Here is a 15,848-nt window from a genome sequence, read left to right on the forward strand (position 1 = left end):
GCACCACATCGGCGAAGTTTGTGTGGGGTGTTAAGGAGAAAGTGCCTTGCGACATTGCATAACGCTTTCTTGCCTCTTTAAAAGTGATATTATCTTTTGTCTTTATTGTAATGATTTCCTTTTCTTTTTTCCAGGCAGGACAAGACCTTGAGTAAGCAGCGTGCTCGCCTTCGCAGTTTGCACAGCGTGGCGCGGCATCGCAGCCGTCTGATTGGTGGTCATTGGAGGCACATTTAGCACAAGTGTTGCGGCCGCGGCAGCTCTGGGAGCCGTGACCGAACTTCTGGCATTTGAAACAGCGTCTAGGGTTGGGGATATAAGGGCGAACGGAGATTTTTGCATAGCCTACCTCGATTGACTCGGGTAGGGTGCATGAAGCAAACGTCAGGACCAGGTGTTTTGTCGGAATCTCTTTGTTGTCTTTGCGGATTGTAATTCTGTGGACGTTGGTAACATTCTGAGGGTTCAGTCCTTCGAGCATCTCTTCCTCTGTTAGGTGCAGGAAATCATTATCTGAGATGACACCACGTACTGTGTTCAATGATCTGTGCGGTGTAACAGAGACAGGAATATCGCCAAAAGTTTCAATGTTTGCAAGCTTTGAAATCTGAGTTATGTCGAGCAGTTCGAGGAGGAGGTCACCACAAGCCAACTTTGTGACTTTGTACTGAGGGCCCAGGGATTCTGTAAGAACTCTTGAAACAAGGAACGGGGATATTTGTCTGGCTGGCTTTTCTGTTTCTTTACTGTGGACGATGTGGTACTTAGGGAAAGTTGTCTTTTTTTTGTTGAAAAACTGGGATGTGACATCGGTCCGCCCCCTTTTCAGAGGGCGATCATTATTAAGCAGGGAGGAAGCCATAAAAAATTTTGTTCTTCGGCCTTGGTGCCAGCCGCCCACCATGGAGCCCAACTAGGGGACAGGACAGGAACTTGAAAACAAGTCCTGCCCACGCCAGCTGTACACCATTGCTATAACCGAATATGACGAAACCCAGGATAGTTCGCCACACAGGGTTAACCCTAGCCGCCAGGAAAAAGGAAAAAAACCAAGGAAGGAGGAGGAGACAGGAGAGTTGTAAGAAAGATGATAGGAAAGTAAAAGATGGAGGGGAGGATAAGGAAAAGACGACTGCCGATTTCCCCCGGTCGGGTCAGGCCGGAGGTGCCGTCTACAGGAAGCTGGGGCCAAAGTGGTGTGTTGCCTCCGCCGAGGGGCCTTAAGGGTCCAAACGCTCGGCATCGGCTCAACCACCAGGATCCCCTTTTCCCCGGACACGGCGATGCCACGCACGGCGAGGCGCGGGTGCTCGGGTCCGTGGTGATGCACAGTTCACCATCATCCCCTTGCGGGGATGTCCCTGCGGATGCTCGGGAACCCGCGGTGTCGCCACTCACCGTCGCGACGCCTGCAAGCTGCAGGCGCCCCCCTGCGGGGGCACCCGACGTGGATGGCACGGGGCTGCCCTGGGTCGTGTCCATCGCCTCTGCGGAGGTGCTGGACGACCGTGCGGAGGGCACGTGGACGTTAGAGTTGGACCTCGACCTGTGGGAGGAGGTCTTGGGGGCCACGGACATGGGGGTCTGTGAGGCCTCTTTTTGGGTTGGCGGGGTAGTGTTACCTACTCCACCTGGGGGCGCGGATGGCCCCACCACAGGCTCACTGCGAGTGGCCTGGGCGGGTGCCGAAGCCTGTTGTGGTGCGCCACGCCCACGCACCACATCGGCAAAGTTTGTTTTTGCTGTGAAGGAGAATGTGCTTGTTTATGTGCATCGCCTTCTTGCTTCTTTGAACGAAATGTTTTCTGCAGTTTTGAGTGTGATTATTGCTTTTTCTTTCTTCCAGGACGGACACGCCTTGGAGTAAGCAGCATGGTCTCCCTCACAGTTTGCGCAGCGTGGGGCGCCGTCACAGTCATCAGAAGAGTGATCTTTTGAAGCACATTTTGCGCAAGTTTTACGACCGCTGCAACTCCCTGAGCTGTGGCCGAACCTTTCACAGTTAAAGCATCGTCAAGGGTTAGGAATGTAGGGTCTCAGATTCATTTTTAGATAACCCACTTCAATTGAGTCTGGGAGAGTACACTGTGCAAATGGTCAAGACTATGTGCTTTGTTGGTATTTCTTTGCCTTCTTTTCTTATTTTTATTCTGTGGACATCAACAACGTTTTGTTCAGCAAGCCCTTTGATTTCTTGTTCAGTGAGGTGCAGAAAATCATTCTCTGAAATTACACCCCGGACTGTATTGAGGGATCGGTGGGCAGATATGGATTCAGGGATGTCACCCATGGACACAATGTTGGAAAGTTTTGAGTGTTGGATGCTATCTCGGAGTTCTAGTAAGAGACCTCCACAGGCCATTTTTGTAATTTTGTAGCCAAAGCCCAAGGCACCTGTCAAACATTTTTCTACACTGAATGGGGAGATTATTCTAGCAGATTTGTCACTTTGCTCACTATGAATCACATGAAACTTAGGAAAACTTTGTTTCTTTTTTGTCATGAAATTTTGAGTTACCTCGGTCCACCCTCTCTTGTGAGGGCGATCAGTTGCTGAGAGAAGGTTTGCCATAGGATAAGTGTGTTTTTCGGCTACGGTGCCAGCCACCCACCATGGAGCCCAACTTGGGGACGGGACAGGAACTTGCAAACAATTCCTACCCTCGCCAGCTGTACACCCCCACTATAACCCAATATGACGCAACTCAGGGTGGTTGGCCACACAAGGTTAACCCTCGCCACCAGGAAAAAAAGAAGAAACTAGAAGTGAGTCATCAGTATCTCAGTCAAATGCAACACCTTCGCACAGTGCAAGAAATAGTTAATCTAAAAAAAATCATCACGCACTACAACACAGTGAAGTTTGTCCTCTCACAAGCTAACAGTCTAGCGTGTATGCTTCAGCATCAAAACAAGCTGAATGAACCCAACCAGCTTCGAGTGTCACGGTATGCCGTTGCTGCTTGTGTGCACTGCTGCCTAGCAGAGCATGATCATTATGGCAACCAATGGCATTATGTCAACCAATGTGGCACCAATGGAAAGCTGCTAGGAAGCTTTACATTTCGGCATAAAGTGATCTCTCTCCGTCAAAAATGTTGCAGCCTGTCGTCGCGCCGGTTTTCTGCTTTGTCCACGCATTAGGCAGTCTACAGAAGCATATCTACGCACACCAAGATAAAACAAAGTGAGCTTGACATCATTCTCGATGCACGCAAAGGTGCACCAGCAGCCCACAGACATGTGAGGGTCATCAAGGCGGCAGCAGCTTGCATACAGCACAAGTACAAGGGACAATCAATGAGTTTTGCCTCCTGAGGTGCAGCTTTTTTTGTTAAGTGATGGAACTAAGTAAAGATGCTTGAGCCCAGGAGGCAAAAATTATAGGGACGCTTAAGTCACCTTAAGAGTGCAATGCGGTGTGTTCTGGATCTGTTACAAACACTTGTGGCTGGAACTTTCGGACGCATGTTCATACTTAACCATGAGCAGCTGCCAACTGGCACGGAGGCCGCAGTGCCTTGATTTCCTCTTGGCTATTGCACCGTCCAAAGTGGCTACACGTTCGAATATGGACTTGCTTGTGCAGGTGCCCGCATGCTTTCCCTCTACAGTAAAGATGTCGATACTGTTGCAGACTCCTAGCTTTTCTGGTGGTGTTCGATTTTCAAATTTGGTGATGTACTGTGATTGATTCTTGGCGGTCACGTGACACATGTTATGTCACCACTGTGTTGACCAATCAGGGAATTTCGTCTCTGACATCGGCAGGGTTTTAGCGTGACGAGTACTCTAATGCTATCGCATTAAAGTATCAAATAAGTCTCCTACCTTCAGTGCCTGATGTATATTCAGCTAATGGCTATCGAACTCAAACGGGATTGGCTGATGACACCCAGTGATTTGCAGTAACTACTTCAATCTGAAAGATGATTAAGAGCAGTCTAATGGTGTCTTCAACTGGTCGCTCCCGCGATCCGGTTAGGATCGGCCAGAGTGGGAGCCGCTCTTGCTCTGAGCGCATAGCGAGACTAGTCAAGCCGAATGGTCAGCGAGTTTTCAGAGCGCAAGCGCAGGAGGCAGAAAGAGGACGTAACTTCCGGAACAATGACGCGGCATCACTGCTGATACGTCAACAGTAGCCGGACGTAAGGTGCCTTGATTACCTTTAGCCGCACGTGGTCGCACACAGTTTGCATCGTGGTCACCGCTTAGCCTGTATCGATCGCTGCCCCCGGCTTTCCGTCCCACGGGACGCTCATTTTTCGAACATCGCCTTCTGGATAGCACTGTCGTCCTCGTCTGAGCTGCTGCTGCAATCGCTGTTGTCATGCGAAAGCAACACAGACCGCGTTCCTAGCGTATATGCTTATCCGGCGTGTCTTGAACATTTTGCCTCACACAGCGCGGCACCCGCAAAACACAACGCAGCAAGCGTGACTGCGTCAAAAGCCTACACTTGCTTCTGCCTACACGTAGGGGACGCCGAGGCCTCGCACCGCTTTCGCGAAATGGCGGAAGTGGCTCTGTCACGTGGACTCATCTCGGAGCCGCTCCGACTTTTTTCTCGGAGCGCGTCGGAGCGCTCTGAGCTGGAGGCGAGCGCTCGGAAAGAACCAGCCGAATGTAGTCAGAGCGCCCGGTTTCGACCAGCCGAATGTGCAGTCGCCTCTCAGAGCGCTCTAGAGCGATCTAAAGCGACCAGTCGAAGACACCATAACTGTGTGTTAAAAAGATGGGACATAAAAACTAGTTATTTTTAAAATAACTGATATTTCTCCGTCTCATAATTCTGCCCCCAACTGAATTGTTCCGAAACTGATTTTGATGTTCCAATCGAAAGGACAGATCCAGACTGACAGATGTGAAAAAACAGACGCCACTTTAGTAGTGTGCGATGCACCTACATTTTGCCAACTTTTGCCTATTAGAACACTTACCGGCGATCACAATCGCAAACCACAAGCGTTCTGCCAGAGCTACAATGACAGTAGCTGTGAATACCAAACAGGTATTCAATGATCTGTGGCAGCTTTGCCAGCAAAATAATGAATGCTTAATTCGAAAGCAAAGTGCACAGCATTGCCCACTGTTGGCCCATTGTCCCAGTGTGTGGATTATGTTCAACTGTGAAGTATTTGGATAGCGTATTGTGAACAGCTTGGACCTTTAAATAATTCTTACTTCAATATGTGCCCTCTGAAATTTCTTACAGCTTCGCTCCTAGTTCATTTGCTGGATATCAGTTGTCTAGTACATTAACTATGACTCGCTGTTTATGAGAGTTGTACAGAACCCCGCTGTTACGTTCCCAGGTGCTGCGTTTTCAAGGCTGCTATGCTCTCTTGAGTCAGCCCCCCTCTAGCTCCAATAAAAACACATGCAATGCGAATTCTGCTGTTAAATAAAATTGTGGCAGCGTTCCCACATTGTACAGGCTGTTTTCCACTTAGCAAGAAACTGGAGCACGTGGCCACCGCACTTAGCGACGTGCTGCCGCTGACAGTCTAGAAGAATTAGCGGCAGAGGCGCACACGCAGCAAGCATGACCGGATGCTCGTTCCATGTATGCACCTGGTGTCGCCCATTTTTGCCGGCTCCTGGCGGCAGCGGTTCTCAAAGTAAAGTGCGGCTGTAAGGCTTCCAATTTTCCTCAAAGTGAGAAACAGCTGGCGCATCGCGAATGTGCACTCACGATAGTAGTTTACCCCATAGCGGCATTTTGACAACCTATGTTTAGCTCGCACAAAACGGCGATGCGCTGGTTACAGTGAGAGTCGATACAAGCCATCGGCACCTAACCACCACTGTGCTCGGCGGCTTCTGTCACGCTGTGCCCACGCAGACATTACACACACTTACGGGTAGCGAGAATTTCGTTACAGGTAATGGCTCTCGTGCACACAGCGTGTAGCTGGCGGCTTCGCTGCTGCCTTTCGAAATCTCATCTAAGGACGACGGTGAAATGGCTAGAAGAATAAGAATGGGGTGGAGCGCATTTGGCCGGTTCTCTAGGATCATGAATGGCACTTTACTGATATCCCTCAAGAAAAAAGTATATGACAGCGTGAGGAGCAAAATTGCAAAACAGGACGGGACTGAGGCAGGCGATAACACAGGGCGGTACTGACAACTGAACATTTATTGAAAAAACAGCAAAGCTTATAAGGATTAGTTGCGCGTGTAATCTGGCAAGCAATCATAAAATGAAGATGAGAAAACAGTTCAATGGCAACCATGACGAAAACAATTGCCATTGGAAAAGGGTTGCCAAGATCCTCAAAGCTGAGTGTCGGAGACAAGTTGGACTCTTCCTTGCTTGGCTTCAAAATTTGTGTGTTCAGCAGTGTGGTCTTTGCTCATCCGGATGGAGGCGATGGCTCGACTTCCAACGCGCGCGCCACTGAGCAGTCTTCTGAATTTCTCTGGGAGGTTTTGCAGCATCAGCTTGCAAAGAAAGAAAAGAGCAAGAGGGGCACTGTTCTGGTTACCTACTTCGACGACGCTTCCGTCCCTGCCAAAGTGGAAAGTGTTCTTCAACATGCTCCCAAGTACAGCATTGAACCACAGTTGGATAAGTACAACCTTCTAGCCTCCGTACACAGGATGGCTGACAAGGCAGCAGTTGAAGAGAGAGGATGCTGCCTCCTTGAAAGTGTTGGAAGCCTGCAGAGGATTTTACTAAGAAGTCTGGCAGCTCCAAAGTCCTAGATGAAGTGGCCGGTTATTTTTGTGAGCACGACCTTGCTCTTGTCCAGTCGGACAAGGACGGGGGATTTACAGTACAGCCACAGACCCTTTTCGGAGAAAAGGCATCAAACGCAGTGACCAAGAACTTCCAGACCGTCAATCAGGTGCCATCGAAATTCAAGAGCAAGGCAACTGCTCTTTTAGATGGGCTGAACTTGCAGATGCTGAAGAAGCAGGTGTTGGTAAGCAAGTCTGATGTCCTGAACATCCTTTTTACGGCAAAGGCCCATAAGAATACTTGTCCTTTCAGGGCGATTGTAACAGAGAGAGGAAGTTGGCAGGACGAAGTCAGCACGTTTCTGCAAACCCATCTGAAAAATCTAAAGCCTGAAGACCCTTTCAAAATTGACGGATTTAACCATTTGGTTGAAGTGCTAAAAACAGCCGTCCCTCGTGCTAATTGTGCGGTGTCCGTTGATGTCGAAGATTTATTTTATTGTTTCCCATGGAGAACTTTTCAGTGCTGTAAGGGAGCTCATCGAAGCTGGCGACGTGGTCGACTTCCAGAACTCTTGTGGTGTGTCTGTGGATTCCTTTTTTGGATCTGCTCAGGTTCTATTTAAGTTCAACCATTGTCTCATTTGATGGAAAATTTTATGTTCAAAGGAAAGGAATCTGTATTGGCTCCAGCGTTGTGCCACTGCTGTGCGAAATCTTTCTGGCCAAGTTAGATCGAGTGCTCAAACGAAAAGTTGATCCATGCCTTCATTTCCAGTGTTTTTAGATACGTAGATGATTTTCTTTTCATTTTAAAGCTTTCACCTAATGATGTACCAGCTGACGTGGCAGATGAGCTTTTGGCTATGTTCTCTAGATGTTCACATTCTCTCAATTTTACTGTTGAGCTTCCGCAAGATGGATACATCCAGTTTTTAGACCTAAAGATAGCTTTTAATCAACATGACCATGTTTGCTGGGCTTTTCACCTGAGATCGAAGAAAGCTTTACTGCCGTTCGACTCATCCCATTCAAAGCTCGTAAAACGGGCCTTGGCACCTTCATGTTTTAGGTCTGCGTTCATGAAATCATGCCATCACAAAGTGCAGCTCAGTTTTCATCTTCAACTTGAGCGACTCGAAAAGGCGGGCTTTCCGAGCTCCCTGTTAAGATCTGTGGCCGAATCGCTGCTCAAAAAGCTTCGCCAGACGGCGAAAAAAGACACCTTTTCCCATGAGCCACCTAGCCGAAATAAGTATGTAGTCTTACCATATCTTCATAATATTTCCCATAATCTTAAGAAGGCCTCAGGCGGATATGGCATTGACGTGGTCATGTTTGCGTCCTGCAAGCTTTCAAAACTCTTCAGTTTAACGAGGAGGCAGACTTCAACGTGTGTAGTTTGCGGCATTAGGCATTCGAAGAAGTATGTCTCATGTGCAACTGGAATGGTTTATAAGATTCCCCTCAGCTGTGGTCGATTATATATCAGACGAACTGGCAGATTCTTAAACATTCGTTTGCAAGAGCATGCGCGTTCCTTGAGTAGGCCCAGAGGACCTGCCCTGCCAGTTCACTGTCGCAGTTGTAACGGCTGCTATCCTAAGCTGATTCGCACAGAGATCATAGGAAGAAGAAAGGGGCAGTTGGAAAAGGAAATTGTCGAGGCTGTTGCAATACTGGGATCGGAGTCAGATAAGTGTGTCAGCATGCCTTCTGTGTTTATTTTTCAGAAAGAATTAGCGTTTCTGTCAGCGTTTCTGTCAGCGTTTCATTACGTTGTTTTTGTTTGGTTCTGCGCAGGTTAGTTGTGTCATCCTTGCTCGGCTTCCTTCTCTTCGCCGTACCGATTGTTTTCGTCATGGTTGCCATTGAACTGTTTTCTCATGCTTCATCTTCATTTTAAGATTGCTTGCCAGATTACACGCGTGACTGATCCATATAAGCTCTGCCGTTTTTTCACTAAATGTTCAGTTGTCAGTACTACCCTGTGTTGTCGCCTGCCTCAGTCCCGGCCTGTTTTGCGGCTTTGCTCCTTACGCTGTCCTACCAACTAGCCTACAACCAAGTCCTTCTAGAGTATATAACAGCTTTATCTTACCAGTACTCACCAACGGGGCAGAAACGAGGAGGCTAACAAAAAGGGTTCAGCTCAAGTTAAGGACAACGCAGTGAGCTATGGAAAGAAAAATACCAGGTGTAACACTGAGGGACAGGAAGCGCGCAGAGAGGGTCAGGGAACAAACGCAGGTTAATGACATCCTAGTCAAAATCAAATTTAGAGGAAGAAATGTGCTTGGGCAGGGCATGCAATGCGAAGGCAAGATAACCGCTGGTCCTTTAGGGCAACAGAGTGGATTCCAAGAGAAGGCAAGCATAGCAGGGGTCGGCAGAAGGTTAGGTGGGCGGATGAGAGTAAGAAGTTTGCGGGCATGGGTGGCTGCAGCAGGCAAAGGACAGGATTAATTGGAGAGACATGGGAGAGACCTTTGCCCTGTAGTAGGCATAGTCAGGCTGGTGATGGTGATGATGACCCAGAGCAAGCACGCCACCGGCATTCACTTTTGTAAGTGACCTGAGCCTTGAGGGTGCTGGTCCATATAAATTCTTTACACTTTGTGACTTGGGTAAGAGTAGAAGTGAAATGCTAGCAAGCATCAGCAATTCAAGAGTAAGGACTAAACGCGTTTTGTTTAAAGCCTGCAGTGCTCACTTGCCAGCTCTGTGCCATTTTTACCCGTTCATGGTATCAGCCTAGCCTCCTGCATGGTTTGCTGCTTCCTTTTGGCACATTAGGAAGGAAATCTAGACTCAAATGAGTTCCCTGAACTGTGTGGGCAGAACGATACAAAAACAACATGATTGCGGAAAAGCTAAAAAAGTGGATTTTTTTCGCGATCTGTTCCTACCATTTCTTTCTTTCCACATAGAACATGCCTTTCCTTCTCTTCTTTTAGCCCTCTTGCACAATCACTCGCTTCTGCTGCTGTGTATTCTCTTGCAGCCTCACTGCCTGGGCTCGAGTCAAAGTTTACCACCCCCTCACCTTGCACCACCCGCTCTATGGAAGATCCTGCATCTGTTTGACAACTATGATCTGTGAAGCTTGCAATGCAGCACAGAAGCCTTGTGTCATTGATACTGCAGTGAGTGGTGGCTGTGCCACCAGAGGCTGGCCAGCACTGTGCGTCAAGAAGCAGTTCTTTGAAAGTTGCACACCTCGCAAAAAAATGGTAGGGTCTTAGCGTAGTTAAACCGAGTAGGTCATGAGAAAACCCTTCAGGCCTCAAAGACAACATGAAAAAGCAAGGCACAAACAGCGTGCATCCATCACCACCGCGCAGTTGTTCGCATGATTGCAGCATGATTCTCGTGCGTCGGGAGTGGGGGACGCCTCTTTGCCAAATGCAGCCGGTGCAGCCAGTGATGACAGCGCCGCCCACAGGCAGGTATCAGCCACATAAAGATTGGCTATAATAATTCATTCAAAACGACAACTTGGCATCGGCGCTGTGGCATAGTGGATTAGAGGCGCGTATTGCACATTGAGGACGGCAGTTAGAGTCCGCTATCTTTGGTGTAATTTTTATTATTTTTTTAAAATTTCTAACTCTTGTCGTCTGTGTTCAACCTTTTAGGTCGCAAATTGGGATGCCCAGTGGCATATAACGGCGTTTGGAAATTTCCAAAGGACATTTTTTGCTGTCTTTCCTTACAGATTCTTCACATGACTGGACTATCAATTTTTCAATCTTGGGTTCTAAATTTAAAATTGCGGGGTTAGTATAGACTTTTACGTATTCTCTTGGGTTTCTTTTTCCTTTTTTTATCCCCTCACCCCTTTCACCCCCACCCGTGTAGGGTAGCAAACTGGTTATTCTTCCAGTTAACCTCCTTGTCTTTACTCTCCTTCCTCGTCCTCCTTAGGTTTCTAATCCCTTTTAGGTAAGCCCCTGTGGCACTCTAGATTCACCATAATCTATAAATAGTGTTTGAAGCCTTGTGGCTGTACAGGCTGCAGTTGGCGAATACGCATGTAGCGCTTTCAAGCTAAAAAGTGAGCGATGTCTTGAAAGGAAGTAACTCTGGCAGTACATGGTCTACGTGGTTGCATGCAGTAGATGCCCTTTAAAACTAATTTGAAGGGAACAGAAAATTTGTTCCTCTTATGAGAAGTTCATCTTGAGAGAAGTGCTCTTAAATAAGATATGTGAGCATGCTAGGTGGGTTCATATATGTGTTACATGAAAAAAATGAATAAAATAGCCTTTCAGAGAAAGGATAAATTCAAATAGAGCATTTATTGCACTACTATGCATGAAATGAGCTGAAGGCCGAGAGCTTGAAATGAGCTCATATTATCAGACTTTTAAATAACATTTGCTCTAGTTTTCATTTTTTTTTGTCTTTTTTTCTTACTATATCCCACTACGGGTATGTTGTTTATGTGTATTTTTATTTTTGCTTTCCATTCTGCTCCAAGTGCTTCGAAGATGACCAGTAAAGTAACTGTGCACCTATCTTGTCTCGCTTCTTCCTCAATGCAGCTGTTACCAACTCTACAAACAGATGTTCCACACGGCTTTCCATCCACCACAGGCAACGTGCGTGCCGATATCTGGCCATCTCTGTTCCGTGAAAATGTATGTTGCAACAGCGCATTAGTTGAAAGTGAGGCCCTGAAGCTTTTAAGGCCCAAGTCAACAAGCGGGTGCACTTTGCGCATACGCACCTTTCAATTTGTGCAAGTGAACGCACAGTATGTGATGTACACACGATGCCGGGATATGACTGCGACAGCGCAGGCAATGCCCTGCCCTTTCTGTACCGGCAAGAAAGCTATCCCCGATGCACAAGGTCCCAAGACTGCTTCCCCGAAATTTTGCGCAAAGATGCGAGGAAGCCACCTTGTGAGAGCTCGCTTTCTTGTGCAGAGCAGCTTACTTATTCTTTTTTTTGGCAGTGCCATGCGGATGCCCCATTTGTGCCATTGCACGAGGTCGTCGTGATATGCAGTCGCTGAAAAAGTTAGTCTTAACCGAAGCACACACAAAACAGTTTGTTTTAAGCAGATTTTTTTTACACTGAGCCTTATGTGCAGGTTTATGGCCTCGCATTGTTCAGGTTATCCCAAAATTCAAATTCATCTCGCCAGATTTTATCTTAACGGCTGGCAGTCTAGTGTGTGTGTGTGTGTGTGTGTGCGTGTGCGTGTGTGTGCGTGCGTGCGTGCGTGCGTGTGTGTGTGCGTGCGTGCGCGCGCGCGCGCGTGCGTGCGTGCGTGCGTGCGTGCAGCAGTCTGTGTTGCTCAATGGGCCAGTGCAGAATGAGAAGGTCACAACTGGCACGACTATCTTGGTTTATTTATCCAACAATTTAGGACGGTGGACCATCTCTCATCAGGGTAACAGATGACTAAACAGAGATCTGCATTTACACAGCACTAAATGAAGAGGGGGCAGTCTCTCTTTCTCTTCTTTGAGGAAACAAAAACACATCACGAAATAGAAGATAAGAGTACCCTCGTGTCTATTAAGAGGAAAAGAGAATGGTTGCAAAACAACTAGACAACAAGAAAAAGTAAGAGGTAAGAGAGATGTAGCAAAGGTGGAGAGGGGCTTCTCCGAGAAAACACCAGCAAGAAATAGTACTGGGGAAGGCCTCGTTCGTCAGGTGAGAGAAGTTCAAACACTAGGGAAGAAAACAATGACATAAAAACAAAAACATGAAAAGAAAAAAAATAGAAAGACCACAACAGCACACAGCATGACCCGCTCCCCAGCGGTGCAGGTGTGTTTAAATGCAAGTTACAATACATTGTGGTAACCACGTCATTTCACACTGCTCAAGAGTGGTATGATGGAGAGGCAGTCGGCCAGATGCTGTATGGAAAACCGATCCTGCAGCCGAGTGCTGCACAGAGCGACCACTAGCCATCTGTTGGTGGGCCATTTCCACCACACGTCCCATCGTAAAGACAACTGCTGTACTAGCAAAGGGCCCCTTCCAAGAAGGTGGCTGAAGAAAATAAGGAACCAACAGAACGAAAAGGAGAAAGAGGAGGGGGGGAGGGGGTAGGATAAATGAAAAAAAAGAAGAACAAATAGGGAGGTTCTTTCACCTCTTAAATTAGGCAGGCTTTTGAGAAAGGCAAAATTGCCCAAGTTTTCATTCATGCCATGGGTTGATGTCCAAGATTTGTGTATGAAATATGACTCTCTTCATTCTCTTTGGCGGCTTGTTTAAAAGCCCAACTGGTGGAGGACGACCTGGATGCTTTCGAATGTATGTTGTGGCAGACATAAATGCTTAGAAAAGGGAAGGATTGGCAGTGCATGAATATGGGCTCTTTTTTTGCAGAAAGAAAACCAGCGCAGGCTGTGGCTGTTGAACCGCAACCTGAATGGCGTTTCTATCTGGCTGATGTACTGCATGCCACACACACCACTGTGCAGCAAGTAGACCACATTTACACTGCCACTGTTTAGGGTTTCTTTATTCCTGAAGGTAAAGTCAAAAAAGATATCTTCTGCAATGTTCGTTGTCTGCCCCTGACTGCAAACCTTGCAGTGTGGTCATCGGCACAATTGGCACCCGGGTTTCGGGTTAGTATTAGGCGTTTTGGAATTAACTAAAATGTCCTTGAGGTTCCTACTGCACTGGTATACTGCTCTTGGGGGCTGTTTTAAAATGAGGGTCAAGTGGATGCTTTACTGGATAATGTTACAATGCTTAGAGAGGATATTGTTCATGCGTGGCAAGTTTGCTGAATGTGTGAGAACGAGTTGGTTGGCTGTCCACTGTCCGGCGGTCTCTGGGAACTTTCCTGCCTGGAAAACGAGCTTTCAGGACAGTGTCCTCAATGATGGGGTATTCCTTCAGTAAAAGACCTGTCTTTAGTTGCTCAGCATGACGATCAAAGTGGTCGAGCTCAGAGCATGTCCGTTGGTACCTATGAATCTGTGAGTAAGATACACTAGTCTTGCAGTGGCACGGGTGGCTGCTATTAAAATTTAGATACTGCTGACGGTTGGTGGGTTTCCTGTAGAGGCTTGTTTTAAGCTGGCTTCCTTTTTTTCTGTATTGTAACGTCCAAAAAGTTTTAACATGTTTTTGAGATGCTATGGGTGAACAATATAGAAGGATGAAATTTTTTGTAATTTGCTATCAGTGTTCATAGGCTAGTCTCGTCGTGGGGCAAGATGAAAAAGATATCGTCCAGAAAACGGTTGTAGTGGAGTGGCTTCGAAGGCTGAGTGTCTAGAAATTGTTTTTCCAGTGCCGGCATAAATAGGTATATTGGCGTAGGCAGGTGCCATCTTCGTTTCCATTGCCTACCGTTCACATGAAGAAAGTGTCTTCCTCAAAGTTGTTGTAATGAAGCACTAAAGCCAGAATAGTAGAGAAAGTTTCTTCATCCAGGTGAACTGGAGGATCCATCCACAGGTTCGCATCCACCACAGCCCATATGCCATCTGAGTGGAGGATATTTGTGTATAAAGATATCGCATCCATTGCAACTAAGAAGCTCTCATTGGGAATTTCAAAGTTAGACACCACTCTGAGGAAGTGATTTGTGTCCTGAAAGTAGGCCGAGATAGTTGGTACAGTGTCCTTGAATAGAAAGTCGAGGACGCTGGAAATTTTTTCACTGAGTGTTTCATTACTTCAGACAACGGGATGGCCAGAATGGTTGAGTTTGTGAATTTTCGGGAGGAGGTAGAACTGCCCAGGGACTGGTCTCACTGGCTTCATTGCTGTAAACATATCCTGGGATATCTTGCTTTTCTTTAAGGAGAGATTTTATCAGATTGTTAATTTCGATTTCGAAGTCTCCTGTGGGGCCACCGTCAGTTCAGTATAAAAATGTTTATTTTTCAATATTCAGAAACCTTCCGTTAAGTATTCAGCTTTGTCCATGACAACGATAATGTCGCCTTTGTCCGCAGACTTGATCATGTCGGACAGCTGACTTAAAGAGTTAAAGTGCTTGGCTTCCTCCGGATGAAAGGTTGTTGTGGACTGCTTTTGGTTTTGATTTTGAATATAAAGTTAGGATAGGATATCCTTTCGAGCGGCAGTGATGTTTAACTCTGCATTCCTTTGGAGTCCATGATTTGATGAATGTCCCTGATGTGTTGATTTCAGGGTTCATTTAGCGGTTTCGGAGATACTCCCGTAGACTTAAGCTCCTCGCGAAGTTGTCTAGATCCTGGTATAATTAGAATTCATTGAATTTTTCCATCGTGGGGCAGAAGGTTAAGCCTTTAGAGAGTAACTTTCATTCCGAAGAAGTGAGTGGAAGGCTCGATACGTTCAAAATGTTGTCAGCCTCGATGGATGACTGGCCAGTAGTAGGACCACAGTTTTGTTCTGGGGCTAGCGTATTTCTAGTAGAAGACGGCATTATTGAACGAGGCAATGAGGCCACATCGTCCTGCCTGAGTTTCTCTATGTTTGTTTTTTTTTGTCTTACGCTCTTCGAGTTCATCCAGATCAGGTTCAAGACGGGTGCATTGTTCAATGTGCTCCAATTCGATACTTTTTTATTGACTGTGTCACATAATTATGTCTACAAAGCGCAGCGAACTGTCATGTAGGATCTGCTTCCACTCGGTGTACTCGTTGGCGTTAAGAGTCATCATCACCAGGATGAGTTGCAACGACAAACCCTTGGGTGCGCTTTCTGATTTTAGAGTATCTCGCTAGTGTCGTTGTATGAGCTACATATCTGACTCATTTTTCAATAGATTTTCGGACTTTCAGAAATAAGTGTAAGTTTTTGGGGAGCGAATCATACCTGTGGTGGTAACGATTCAGTTGCTGTGAGATATAGATGTCGAGGGTGAGTCACATACGTCGTTGTTTCTGTCCTGCTGCTTGGGCAGCTGCCTCTTGGTGTCTCTGCCACCGGAAGTTGACGGGAGCCATTTCATCATGGGAGCTGTGGTGCCGAGTATGCTTTTCAGGTGTTCGCGCACAAAAGCCACACCTTGAAAACTCAGATGATATCCACCGCCCGCAAGGGCCTACCACGGTGGCAGCTCTTCCAATGCATAGTTCAGATATACCACTCCTCTGCCAAGCTGCCATCGGTGGCACAGTCAACGCATCTGATCCACATAGCTTTGCATCTGGCCATTGAACCAGGTGATGAATCT

General features: G+C 47.0%; 1 protein-coding gene across 2 annotated transcripts in view; it reads right to left on the reverse strand.

Annotated features, from left to right (window-relative positions):
- Window positions 1–15,848, reverse strand: part of LOC144124554 (COMM domain-containing protein 8-like) — a 53,648-nt gene that overhangs the window by 22,952 nt on the left and 14,848 nt on the right. The window lies entirely within an intron of this gene.

This window comes from Amblyomma americanum, chromosome 3, assembly GCF_052857255.1.
Source record: "Amblyomma americanum isolate KBUSLIRL-KWMA chromosome 3, ASM5285725v1, whole genome shotgun sequence".
Lineage (NCBI taxonomy): Eukaryota > Metazoa > Arthropoda > Arachnida > Ixodida > Ixodidae > Amblyomma > Amblyomma americanum.